The sequence below is a fragment of the Macaca nemestrina genome, chromosome 11, assembly GCF_043159975.1.
Source record: "Macaca nemestrina isolate mMacNem1 chromosome 11, mMacNem.hap1, whole genome shotgun sequence".
Classification (NCBI taxonomy): Eukaryota; Metazoa; Chordata; class Mammalia; order Primates; family Cercopithecidae; genus Macaca; species Macaca nemestrina.
Genome location: NC_092135.1, coordinates 68,067,071 through 68,079,233, shown reverse-complemented (window position 1 = coordinate 68,079,233; position 12,163 = coordinate 68,067,071). Strand labels below are relative to the sequence as shown.

Sequence of the window (12,163 nt, the reverse complement as noted above, 5' to 3'; positions counted from 1 at the left end):
GGATTTTTCCACTGCCTTTGTTTCTGTGGGTCTCTTCGATTACAGTGTACATTGCCTGGGATCACAGACTTGTAAACACCATCCCCGTGACTCAGTTCAAACAGGGTCTTCTGCTGATTCATCCAACAAACACTAAAGAACGACCACATGCAAATCACTGTGCTAAATGCTAGGGCAAAGGAGGAGGAAGAGAGAAGAATCCAATGATGAATAAGGTATTCACCCTGTATTTAAGAAGCTCATAGTTTCAGGAGGAGACACACATAGTACTTTCACCGTGATACATAATAGGATAGAAATAATGTGAATGGGAGCACAGAAGACAGAGAATTTAGTTCTGACTTCCAACAAATTACTTTTTTTGTTTATTGCCACAAAGATTCAAGGGCTCACTCTGAGTCCATACAACTGGGAAGGAGAATTTTATCAGGTCATTCCATGACCACTCCATGGACATTTATGAAAAAGGCGACTCACTCATCTCCAGGCCATGATTTCCACTCACTGCCGGAATGGGCACAGCCTGTCTACAGCTCAGACTCAGCTTTCCATTCTCTTGTCAGAGGGTCAGTGCTCGTGCCTCTCAGGGCATAATTTCTCTCTTCCTCCCAAAGCAACTCAATGCCAACTGTTTGAATGAGCTCAATGCTCATTTAATTATGTGGGTTCTGCTACGATTAAATAAACATGCATAAGAATGGCATTTTTATAACTCCTTTCCAGGCCACACTCTAAGAGATTTTATTTAAACTGATACTCTAGGTTATTTTGATGCTAGAGGTCTCCAGACCACATTTTGAAAGCCAGCACTCTAGCTTTACAGCTGAGGAAGCTGAAACCAGACAGGTAAATTACCCTAGGACCTAGTTAGTATATAATAACAGCAAACGTTTATATAGCCCATATAATGAGGTAGGTATGGTTCCAGACGTTCTAAACATGCAGTGGTAATTCATTTAGTCTTCACAACAACTCTACAAGATAGATATGATTATCATCTCTTTTTATAGATAAGGAAACTGATGCACAAAGAGGTGAACTAAGTTGCTCATGGTCAACAATAAGAAGCTATCAGACTTGCCCCTTGAATCCAGACTGCCTGAATCAAGAGTCCACCACAACCACTGCCCCAGAGGGGCAAATGTGGGTCTGAACCCAGGTTGTCGGACGTCCAGAGTGGGTGCTGTCTATCACACATGCTGCCTTGAAGGCTGAGTCTCAAATAAAAAGCTGGAGTTCTTCTATTGGCCACTGAGACATCTAGTGATTTTTCTTTCCAGGAAGAGCTGGCTTGTTTCTGAGACTCTTCCATACCACTTCTTTGCCTCTGCAAAATTCTATACTTTTCTTTGCTTAGAGCATCTTGAGAACCAGAGCAGCTCAACTTCACAGCTACACTTAAGCTAAGCTTTAACTGACACATTCTTTAAGCAATTGAACTGATGCATTCTGTTAGCAATTCCAGAAAAGGACAGGAAAGAAAAAGATATATACTGATATTTAAGTGTGCGCTGAAGATTAGAACGCCTGAAATTATACTTCCAACTTTGCCTCATTGTTAAACTTTTCTTTTTTTTCTGCTTTAACTGACTGAGAGACCCAACTTCTCATGGAAGAGCGTGGGGAAGTCAGAAGTTCCAGTCATTAAGAAGAAAGTGTGGCAAGTCTGGCTGACAGAAACAAGCTCAAAAGTAGAAGTGCCTGACTACAAATTCAAGTGCACTTGTCTGCATGAGACAATAACCTTCATGAGACATTTCTCTTTATGACTCTGCTGTTTTGAATCTCTGGCTGGCTGTAACAATAATTAAGCAAAGCTTTTTATTTCTGAGTCCCTTCATTTAAAAAAAAAAAAAGAAAGAAAGAAAGAAAATAACCAAAAAACTCTCCGTGGTCCCTTTAGTGAGCTCTTCCTCGCTGCTTTGTTACTTGGTGCTGATAGCTAAAGGTTCTCATTCCAGCTGGTTCTGCAGCTCTGACTCAACTGCCAACTTCCTGACTTTCAGAAATCTCATTTCCAGGTCCCTGCTGTTTTCCTGCGTGATGCTGATTGCTGGCTCTGGTTCCCAGGAGGCGCCCAAGATCGGATTAACTGCCAGCTTCCTGACGCACAGCCTTGTTATCAGAGCCTATATCCTTGTTCAGCAAAGTGCTTCTCCACCAACTTAATGTTCTTTTCACCACCCCATTTCTGCACGACGTAGTCACAGTAAGACACAGAGTATGCAGTCCCAATCCCAGTGCTACACAATAAAAATCCAGAGCTCACTTTTGTTGCACCAATGTTCTCGCCAACTGCTGGTCACCAGACTATCAGGAATCATAAGCACAATTTTGGAAACGGTGATGCCTTAGGATTTTATTGCTGCACCACACTAGGCCAAGGAAAGCAATTGTACTGTGCAATATTGCCCAGCATTTGAGAACTCTTTGTTGTTTTTGCCACATTCATGGCTTTTTGTAGGTGTCCTTTATCAGGTTTAAGAATTACAGATTACACACATGAGCCACAGCCGGGCACAATGGCTCATGCCTGTAATCCCAACACTTTGGGAGACTGAGGCAGGAAACTTGCTTGAGCCCAGGAGTTCAAGACCAGCCTGGTCAACATGGCAAGACTCCATCTCTACAAAAAAAATTTTTTAAAAATTACTTGCTGGGCACGGTGGCATACATCTATGGTTCCAGCTGCTTGGGAGGTGGCAGTGAAAGGATTGGAGGTCAAGACTGCAGTGAGTCATGTTTATGCTACTGCACTCTAGCCTGGGCCACAGAGCAAGACCCTGTCTCAAAAATAATTAAAATAATAATTTCCCTTCTATTCCTAGTTTGCTGTTTTTTTTCATGAGTGAATGTTGAATTTTTTAAAATACTTTCTCTGCATCAATTGCTATAATCATCTGCTTTTTCTTTTTTTTTTTTTTTTTTTTTTTTTTTGAGACGGAGTCTCGCTCTGTCACCCAGGCTGGAGTGCAGTGGCCAGATCTCAGCTCACTGTAAGCTCTGCCTCCCAGGTTTACGCCATTCTCCTGCCTCAGCCTCCCAAGTAGCTGGGACTACAGGCGCCTGCCACCTCGCCCGGCTAGTTTTTTGTATTTTCAGTAGAGACGGGGTTTCACCGTGTTAGCCAGGATGGTCTCCATCTCCTGACCTCGTGATCCGCCCATCTCGGCCTCCCAAAGTGCTGGGATTACAGGCTTGAGCCACCGTGCCCGGCCATCATGTGCTTTTTCTTTAGACTATTAATAGAGTGAATTGCATTGATTGATTTTCACAGACTGAACTACTTTTGCATTCTCAGGATACACTCCACTTGGTTGTGGTGTAGTATTCTGTTTTTATATTGCTGGATTTGATGTGCTAATAATTTGTTGGGGGGTTTTGTGTCTATGATCATGAGGATATTGACCTGTAGTTTCCTTGTCTTGTTACTGCCTTTGTCCAGTTTTGCTTTCAATGTAATGCTGGCCTCATAAAATGAGTTGGGAAGTATTTCTCTTCTATTTCCTGAAAGAAATTGTTTAGAATTGATTTTTTAAATATTTGATAGACTTACTGAAACTCTGGTTTTTGAAGTTTTTTTTAGTATGGATTCAATTACTTTTGATAATTATAAGACTATTCAGATTATCTACTTTGTCTTGGGTTCGTTTTGGTAACTTCTGTTTTCTGAGGAGCTAGTCTGTTTCATCTACACTGACAAATGTATGTGAATAAGAAACTTATGCTTTAGTCCTGCAGCCGTAAGGGAATAAATTCTGCCAACAACCTGAGGAAGTTTGGAATCAGATTCTGCGCCTCCCCCCACCATCATCCACCACCCCCAAGCTTCTGATGAGGCCACAGCTTCATCCAAGACCCTGAGGGTTAAAACTCGGTAAGGCCCTGAAGTAAAGTAACCAGCTAAGCCATACCCAGGCTTCTGACCCCTGAGATGATAAATGTGTTGTTTTAAGGCACGATTTGTAGTAATCTGTTACACAGCATTTAAGCCACTACTTGTAGTAATCTATTACATGGGGGGAAAAAAAACGGATACGGTACAATCTTTTCCTGTCCTCTACCTGTATAACTATGAAGTAAATTTCTTGTAGACAGCATATAGTTGGTGTGTTTAAACCATTTACATTTAATATAATTTTTGATCAGTTTGGATTTAGTTCTACCATCTTATTATTGGCTTCCTGTTTGTTTCTAAGTTGGATCCTTTTTAAAAATCTATTTGACCATCTCTGCTTTTAATTAGTATTAACAGGAATTAGTTTCGTTTTCCCTGCCTTCTTTTGAGTTAAATGTTTTTTAGTATTCTATTTAAATGTATTTGTTTTCTCACTATATCTCTGTTTTTCAGTGCTTGCTATAGTGATTACAACTTAAGCAATATTCCACTTGAAGCCGTAAAACACAAGCACACTATGAAACGTTAAGTATGTGCTAATATTATGAAATGAAAAAAGATATAGTGGAATGAAATGGAATGACATGGAATGGAAGAAACAACTGTTTGGAAAATGTGCATATATGAGAATTGGCTTAGTGTTTTGGCACCAGAGAAAGCAAAGGCTCAGATAGGGCAGGATGGGAAGCTGGAGATTCCTCTTATTCCGTGGGCAAAATATTTGGTAAGACTGTCCTCTCTGTGAACTTGCATATTAACCCAATATCTAACAAGCCGTTAGCTCTTGGGGCAGGAGTCAGCAAACTGTGACTCATGGCCAGTTTAGCCTGTTGTCTGTTTTTGTAAATAAAGTTTTACTGGAACACAGCCATGCCCATTCATTCACATATTGTCTATGGCTGCTTATGTACAAGAGAAGCATTGAGTCGTTGCAAGAGAAACTATATGGCCCTCAAAGCCTAAAATGTTTACTATGTAGCCCTTTAAGAAGTTTATCAACCCCTGATATAGGCAGTAGTGGGATCTAGGTGATAATGGAGCTAAGAAATGAAAGGAGTCACCCAGTAACCAGGACCTGTACTGTTAAATGAACAAGAAATTAACTTCTAGAGTATTTCAGTTATTATCTACTTTAGAATTTATTTGTTTCAGCAGGTTAGCCTGCCCTACTGTGGCTGATTGATGGCAGGCATGGCCTCAAATCCTCACGCCTCCTTGGGTCTTTTTCCTATGTAACTTTGCAGTGCCTTCCCATTGTAGAAGGGCCTTTCTGTCCCAACTCTCAACTTTAGGTTTTGCCATGTGATTTACCGTGATCACTGGGATAATGGCAAATATAACACAAGCATTGACTTGAGAAAGCACTTGCACATTCTTGCTTTCTCTCTCTTGTTCCTCTGACATTGCCATGAGAACAAGCCCAGACCAACTTGCTGGAGGATGAGTCACATGGAATAGAATGCCCAGCCACCAGCCTCAGACATGTGAGAGAGCCCAACCCAGATCAGCAGAGCCATCCATCCAACCTATAAATTCACAGGGAAAAATAAGTGCTTATTGCCACTGAGATATTGTGGTTGTTACATGAAGCATCATTGTGGCAATAAATAACCGTATATCTTCTAACACATAACAGATATGTGTTACTCATTCTTATTTATAAGCTGAGGTGCTTATCTTATATGAAACTTTTCCAAAATCTTATGAGGTCATTATATTTCCATTGTGCATAGAAAGAAAAAGTCTCAAAAAGGTGAAGTGACTTGACCAAGTTGCCCCAGCTGAAAAATGTCCAAGCTGGGGCTTTAGCTTTGTCTTCACAAATCCAAAGCGTTTTGGCATAGAATTAAAGCAGTGAGTCTAATATATTACTCAAGTATCACATATTCAAATACACAAATGAGACAGGCAAGTTGTATCAACAGGGAAAGAGACCACTGTCATTGTCAGAGCTGTCAGGGAAGGGGACAGATCGCCAGAACTGGAACGGCGTGCCCCTTCTTGAGGAGCTGCCACAATTCAACTCGGGCCAACTGCTGCCACACAGAGATGGGGCCCAGGTTGCCACATTGCTTGGTTTTTCAAGAGAAGAAATCCAAAATTTATGTAAATTGTTCTATTTTTAGATGTTAGCTCTGTTTTTAAAAATACAGTGCAAACCAAGCAAAATACATGTGCAATATTTGGCCCATGATTGCCAGCATGTGGCCTCTGCCTTGTATTTGCACAACACTTTACAGTTTGACAAGCAGTTTTACACCTATTATGTACTTTCTCCCTCATAAAAGCCCTGTCAAAGCTAGGCACAGTAGTGTGCACCTGCAGTCCCAGCTCCTTGGGAGGCTGAGGCATGATGATCACTAGAGCCTAGGAGTTTGAGACTAGCATGCATAATATAATGAGGCCCTGTCTCTGGGGGGAATAAAAAGCCCTATAAAGACAGAAAAAGTAGATGTTATTAACACTTTTAGAGATGTGGAAACTGAGGCTCATAGAAAGTAAATAACTTGCCCAAGTTCACATAGCCAATTAGTAAGAGTCAAGACCAGCATTCCCAGGCCTTAGAGTTTCTGTACTGTCTTTTTCATTTTTCTTTTCTTCTTGCAGTATAAGATCATTCAATCTTATTCCTTTTTCACATAATGGTTGAAAGCTTTTCTATGTCTGGGGTAAGAGCAGTAGGGGGTGGCGGTGGAGTCTCCATTATTTCAGAAAGTGATGGTCTAGTCAGATCACCAAGGCTCTGCACTGTAGGCAGATCTTTATTTAAATTAGGAAAATGATTATGGTCGTTCCCCCAAATAGTTTACTTTCTCTGATTATTTTCTTTGTTTCCTCTGTAAGTGAACCATATCTACTTATTTAATTTATAAAAAATCTGCCTGCCCATCCAATAGCCTTAGGCTATGAAAAAAAGAAAACTCATAATTAAAGTATTAATAGAGCTTTAAAAGCAGCAGAAATTATTAAAAAAAAAAACCCCTAGGCACTAAATCTATACATTAAGCATAAAATTACATTAAGAAATAATTTCCTCCTGGTATCCAATCAAGGTAGCTCAGCAGACGGCAAAGACAATATAACATGCAGCAAACCATCTAATGAATGGCCCTGATGAAAACAAGCATGTAATTTCTGCACAGGAAGCAGTACTGTTTTTACTTCGTTAACTTGCTCTTTAATCATTTAAACAAATTTATATTTGAATGAGGAGAGCCAGAGGGCGGGTAGGAGGCAGGGAAGATGAGTAGATGTCTTTTCACAGTTCACGGCTGGCTCAGAGTATCCACAAACATTTTCAAAGGTCAGGGCATTCCTGGAGTCATCTGTCGCTATTCTGGGGCTCTAGTTTTTCAAATGAGCTCAAGAGGCTGAAGTGAAGGAGACAGTAAGCACAGCGGGGCGGCAGCAGGGACATGCAGGCTCACCCATCCATACCAGGAAGGTATATGTCTTTAAGAGAAAGGCCATTCACAATGACACTTCCACTAATGCTAATGAGATGTTAGACACAACAGCTTATAGACTTACAACAGTCCATAGATTGCCCACATAAAACAGAAAACACAATTCAGTTGATGCTGAACATAAAATGTGCTTGAGGAATTCCCTTATTGAAGTTTCAGTCTTTTTTCATATTATTTTGACATTTAAAAAAATACATTTTGGGGACCTCTCTCTAAAAAAACTCAGGATTTTTTTTTTGGACCAAAATTAATAAAGATTACTCTCTCACAATACTGCTGTCATCCTGCCAAGTAAATAAAGTGACTACTCAATAACCAGAAATTGCACCTTGAGTCCTTAGTCATCACCAATCCAAATTCTGTTAGCTATTACCAATTGCTTTGCCTTTTTTTTTTGTAAGAAAGTCATTCAGCACAAAATATTCTAGAAACATAAGAGTGATGTAATAGAGTCCTAAGGAGACATGGCAACTAGACAAGTGATTTTGGGGGGAAAATATGGGTGTGGATTCTCCACCACTAAAGTCCCAGAGTATGCTGCTTTAGAGACGGAATTCCTGGAAAGATTCCTTTAGCAGAGCTTTAAATTCACCCATCAGAGCAATAACTGGGATGAATGTCCTGTTGGAAGCAGCTTAGCATTTTACTAACTCGCTCAACTTTTGTAGTCTTCACACCAGACATTTATAGGTGGTTGCTTTCAGGGAGGTAGAAAGCTGTGTACAGGGCACGTTGCTGAGCCTGGCGTCTGGCCCATCTGTGCCAGTTGGCTGAACACCCAGATTATGTAGAATGGGGAGACAGTAAGGTCAGTCTCCTCCTTCCACAAGCAGGTTTGGGCACCAGAGAAATCCATTAATATTTCTCCTTGAAAGAAACAGACTTGCTAAACGCAAAGAAAATGGAGGACATTGTGGGGACATCCCACATCCCACACTTGCTTTTATAGATATTTTTAGCAAGTGACCAAAGACCAGTATTTAGGATTCCCACAGAGGACTTTCTTGGTTAAAAAATATCTGCCAGATTACTGGGGTTAAAAATGGTAGTTTTATTAAATCCTGCCTGTGTCCAATTAAGCCTTTTAGTTCAACACCACTATCCGTTTCACTTTATTCAAACAGACCGAATCTTCAACAGCAATCATTTGAAAATCAAACAGTTGCCTCCTCCAAAATTGCCTTTTCTTTATATCCTTCCCTAATTATTAATGCCACAAACATGTATCAAAGTCCACTCTAAAGTGGTTCTCCCAGGCCTGAGGAGATCACTGAAGAAGACACTGGCCCCACACTGTCGCCAGCTGATGTTAGTCAAGGGAGGAGACTCTTGCGCAAACTGTTTTCACGTTCAACTTCTACTTTCATCCTATGTAGATAACTCAGCATCCTGCTTCTCATTTTTATTAAAAATGTCTGAGTATGAAAGATATAGTCACTGAAAAAATTAAAAAGTATTGACAGATATGAAGGAAAAGAATAAAGTCATGTGTAATCCTCTCATTCAGAGATAATTATTAAAATGTTGGTGGGTTGTGGGGGAGACTCTTTCCAGAATGTTTTAAATGTATGTATATACCCAATTATACCTACTATTTTGTAAAGTTTATCGGTGGAGACAAGTTTAAGAGAACAAAGAGAGGGAGAGAAACAGAAAAAGAGGAGTGGCTAAAGCAAAGAGACAGAGGCAGAGCGGGGAGAGATGAGGAGGAAGGGCAATGGCAAGCTGGCAGGGTCCTTAAATCAATTGAGGTCTGCTTCCTCGCCAGGATGATCAGCCAGTGCAGGGTCGCAGGCCCGCCAATTGACAACTTTTTATCCTACTGTCCTTTCCAAGCACACTGAATCAATAAGCTAATCCAACCCTGCCGTTACCTCCTGCCCACAAGCCCAAGGCCACTGAAAATTACAGGAGGCCGATTCATAAAAAAGCACTGCTGTCTCCTGACTAGTGGTTTAAAAACATTCTTTTTCAAATTTTTAAATATTTATTTAGCATTACTTTATGCTTATACCTCAATATCTGATTACCTTGTCACGTCATCTTCTGTTTTGGCAAAAAGAAAAAAGAAAAAAAACCCTGTTCACAACCTGGCAAAAGATTCTGGCTGAGCCCAAGGTCACCACCATAGAGAAGCAGATTGAGGGTATTCAAATCTACTAGCCCAAGTGTATTTTTGATTAAAAAATACAACCAAGCCATGTGTCAGAGCCAAGATACCTAAATGCATGGCCTTGTCCAGGCAAAACTGTCAGATAAGTGAATTTGCTTTGGACTTTATATGTGGGGGTTTTGATGTTAAGTGGACAATAACTACATTCTCATTCTGGTTAGAATGAGAGAGCACAGTCTTAGGCAATCCTTATCAAGGAGTCCCCTGCCTGCGCTGATAACCACCTGGAAAGCATTCTTTATGCTTCCATCCGAGGACTTGACCACACCAAGTGTTTACTCCTAAAGCAGCCAGTGAAACCCTCAAGAGATCTGTCTGGAGATCATCTGGGGAAGTGGGGAAGAGGACAGCAAAAGCATTAGGTTCATCAGCTTCTGCTTGGGAACAGCCCCTCCTGGCAAACATCAATGACCACTCCAGGTGAGGCCGGGCAGCAATGGGAGCCAGCACCATCCCCACCTCTCACAAAGCCCATTGCCACCGAAGAAAATGTGCTCATCTTAACTTCATTTTTGCCTCCTGGTGAGAATCTTCCAACAACTAGCCTTTCTGCTAGGCATTAGCAACGATGAACACAATGAGCTCGTGATTGCATCTGGGATCACACACCACATTCTGTTGTTTAAAAATCATGAGATAACTCTCAGCCACGACAAACACTGTCTGCCAGTGGACTGTGTAAGACACTGGGAGGGCAAACAATTTTCTCTAAATGCTTCCTGATGACCCATTCTCAGGATTCCCCTTATCGCCTCCCATCTGAAGACAGACTGCCAGCCAAGGCACTCCCTAGCCAGCTTCAGGGCAGGCAGAACGGCATAAATCAGTTTTAGAGCTGTGGTTACGACGAGGGTAAGGAAAGCTACATGCATCTGTCCTCTCCAATTTCCTAAACCTTGTCATCTTATCATCTGATAACACTGCCATGGCCTTCCACCAGCTTCCCTCTGCCCTGCAGTGGGGGCGGCCTTAGAGACGGGGAAGGAGGGAGGCCTGACCAGCCTGTGGTGGGCAGAAACAGGAATCAGACCACTCACCTACCTACCTAGTGCTTGGAACTCGGAAGCTTTCTCTCCAAAAATGTCAGGGGACTGATTGCATGGTAAAAGTTTTGGACTATAGGGGAAAAAAACAGGTAGGTAAGTTCACCGAAGCCCTGAGCAAGAGCCCCTAGGGGTCTGGGTCTGAGCAAATCTGCAGCCCACCTGCTTCCAAAGTGACCCGCTCAGCAACGATCTGTCCGTGGCTCCATCTGCATTGCGGCTCCCTCATGGTCTGGGCTACTCTGGGCGAGGAAGGTGTCACACAGCTAAGGGGAAGGGAACCAGCCACCCTCCTTAAGCTGCATGACGCCCCACGGGGAAAGCAGGTGAGGCCCATTACGGGGGCACAGCAGGCAGTTTACTGGAACGTGCGGGCGGAGGGTACACAGCAGTTTTCAATCATAGTTTAAGTCAAATTTACTGAAACCTTACTAATTTTAACTCTTCTGGTGCCGCAGCTGACATAATCACAATCACATGACTCGCAGCTGTAATGTTTCTTAAAAAGGAAGCTTCTTCAGGATGATATCAACTAATGCAGGACAGAAAGAGCAGCTTACAGGTCTAGTTCTCCAAGGAGGAATGAGTGGCTTTGGAAATTCTTCCTCTTACCTTGTTTTGTCTTCTTCAGTACCTTCGCTGCTCACATCCAATGCTGCTGCAACGACAAGCAAAAAAGCAGAATCATGACAGGCACCTGACACCTGAGGCCCTGCCGCCAGCCTGCTGGGGCCGCCTGAGGTACCAGGGTCCAGGCATTGGTTTTCACTCACTGTGCTCCTGGCAGAGGAGGAAGGGCCTTACCTGCCATTGTTCCACCTGACCAAAGATGAGACTAAACCAGGGGAAATCCTGCTCCCAAGGAAAAGGACTGGGAGAGATTAATAATTAATAATGCCCCAGAACTTGAAGCAGAAGGTAAGTGTGAGGCCTGGGGTGAATAAAAGAAACACTCAACGGGAAAGGCCACATTTTATCCCTAAGGAGGCTCAGAAAGGGGAGGTTCACGTTCATGTGCTGGGAACTGAGCCTGTTTCCAAATGTTAGTTTTGGACTGAGGAAGACCAGGCCGTGGGTTCCAAAAAATCCCAGGGGGACACTTGCTGCTGGCGAAAATGCCCGCTTTGGAGACTGGCCACACTGGTGAGTGCGCCCGGCTTGCCATGCAAGTTGGTTCTGAGGCGTCCGTCCATGTTCCTCCCTGTCCCCTGGGTTCCATTCCTAGGAAACTTTCTTTTTCTTTTCGCAATAGTTCACTGTTGTAAGCACGATAACTCAACCAATACCATTCACTGACCCTTTTATCCATGCATGCTTTCCTCCACAAATATTTGTGAAGTCTCTCTCTGTGCCAAGATCTGTGCTAAGACACTGGAACTGAAAAGAAATATAAGACCCAGAATGTCTCCAGGCTGCCTTGCAGGCCTGTGGCGCTGAATGCCTATGTTGGTGGTCTCCGCATGGCCATCTCCAGCCCAAGCCTCTCCCATGCAGTCAAAACGCACACACCCGACAGCCCACTCGGGATCTCCCTCAGACACCTCATGACGTCCAGCAGGCGTCTAAATGTAACTCGTCCAAA

The 12,163-nt window shown here is 42.5% G+C and overlaps 1 protein-coding gene across 1 annotated transcript in view; it reads right to left on the bottom strand.

Moving 5' to 3' along the window:
* LOC105483262 (myosin IIIB) overlaps positions 1-10,825 on the bottom strand; it is a 520,975-nt gene extending 510,150 nt beyond the window's left edge. The window contains exon 1 of the mRNA XM_071072912.1: positions 10,744-10,825. The gene's annotated coding sequence lies outside the window, so the exon portion shown is untranslated. The remainder of the gene's footprint in view (positions 1-10,743) is intronic.
* Between the last annotated feature and the right edge of the window lie 1,338 nt (positions 10,826-12,163).